The 1638-nt window shown below is 33.5% G+C and overlaps 1 non-coding gene across 1 annotated transcript; it reads right to left on the reverse strand.

The window, feature by feature from the left end:
* Positions 1-1252: 1252 nt before the first annotated feature.
* Positions 1253-1360, reverse strand: LOC148562378 (small nucleolar RNA R71). Its single transcript, XR_015886972.1, has one exon. It is a non-coding gene; the product is annotated as a small nucleolar RNA R71 (small nucleolar RNA).
* Positions 1361-1638: the final 278 nt, after the last annotated feature.

Below are 1638 nucleotides of genomic sequence, written 5' to 3' on the forward strand. Positions count from 1 at the left end.
AATTAATGTTTTGATTCAAAAATTTCAAGTTTGTTACTTACTTGTTAAGAAAGATTCAAACTTTAAGTTCTAGAATCATATCTTGTGATTTCTTGTGAATCAAGTCATTAATTGTGATTTTAAAAATCAAATCTTTTTCAAAACTAATTTCAATCATATCTTTTCAAAAATATCTTTTTATCTTATCTTTTTCAAAATAATATCTTTTTCAAAAATTTGATTTTAAAATATCCTTTCTAACTTCTTATCTTCTTATCTTTTCAAAATTGATTTTCAAATTTATTTCAACTAACTAACTAACTTTTTGTTTGTTTCTTATCTTTTTCAAAACTACCTAACTAACTCTCTCTCTCTCTAATTTTCGAAAATATCTTCCCTCTTCTTCAAAATTTCTTTTTAATTGACTAATTATTTTCATTTTTTGACTTTAATTTTCGAAAATTACTAACCTTTTTCAAAAAAACTATTTTCAAAAATCACTAACTCTTTTTTTTTTAAAAATAATTTTCGAAAATTCTCTTTCTCTTTCATCTCCTTCTATTTAGTTATTCATCTACTAACACTTCTCTTCATCTCACATCTCTGCTCTCCTCACCCTTGTGTTTCTTTCTTTACATTACATTCTTTTCTTCTTCTTTTCTTCTACTCACACAGGGACCTTTATACTGTGGTAAAAAGGATCCCTATTATTATTATTTTTCTGTTCCCTCTTTTTCATATGAGCAGGAGCAAGGACAAGAATATTCTTGTTGAAGCAGATCCAGAACCTGAAAGGACTCTGAAGAGGAAACTAAGAGAAGCTAAATTACAACAATCCAGCAAGCACCTTTCAGAAATTTTTGAACAAGAAGAGGAGATGGCAGCCGAAAATAATAATAATGCAAGGAGGATGCTTGGTGACTTTACTGCACCTAATTCCAATTTACATGGAAGAAGCATCTCTATCCCTACCATTGGAGCAACCAATTTTGAGCTGAAACCTCAGCTAGTTTCTCTGATGCAACAAAACTGCAAGTTTCATGGACTTCCATCTGAAGATCCTTTTCAGTTCTTAACTGAATTCTTGCAGATCTGTGATACTGTTAAGACTAATGGAGTAGATCCTGAAGTCTACAGGCTCATGCTTTTCCCTTTTGCTGTAAGAGACAGAGCTAGAGTGTGGTTGGACTCTCAACCCAAGGATAGCCTGAACTCTTGGGATAAGCTGGTCAAGGCTTTCTTAGTCAAGTTCTTTCCTCCTCAAAAGCTGAGTAAGCTTAGAGTGGATGTTCAAACCTTCAGACAGAAAGAAGGTGAATCCCTTTATAAAGCTTGGGAGAGATACAAGGAACTGACCAAAAAGTGTCCTTCTGACAAGCTTTCAGAATGGACCATCCTGGATATATTCTATGATGGTCTGTCTGAATTAGCTAAGATGTCATTGGATACTTCTGCAGGTGGATCCATTCACCTAAAGAAAACGCCTGCAGAAGCTCAAGAACTCATTGACATGGTTGCTAATAACCAGTTCATGTACACTTCTGAGAGGAATCATGTGAGTAATGGGACGCCTCAGAAGAAGGGAGTTCTTGAAATTGATACTCTGAATGCCATATTGGCTCAGAATAAAATATTAACTCAGCAAGTCAATATGATTTC

This window comes from Arachis ipaensis, chromosome B6 (assembly GCF_059453495.1).
Source record: "Arachis ipaensis isolate K30076 ecotype BB chromosome B6, ASM5945349v1, whole genome shotgun sequence".
Taxonomy (NCBI): domain Eukaryota; kingdom Viridiplantae; phylum Streptophyta; class Magnoliopsida; order Fabales; family Fabaceae; genus Arachis; species Arachis ipaensis.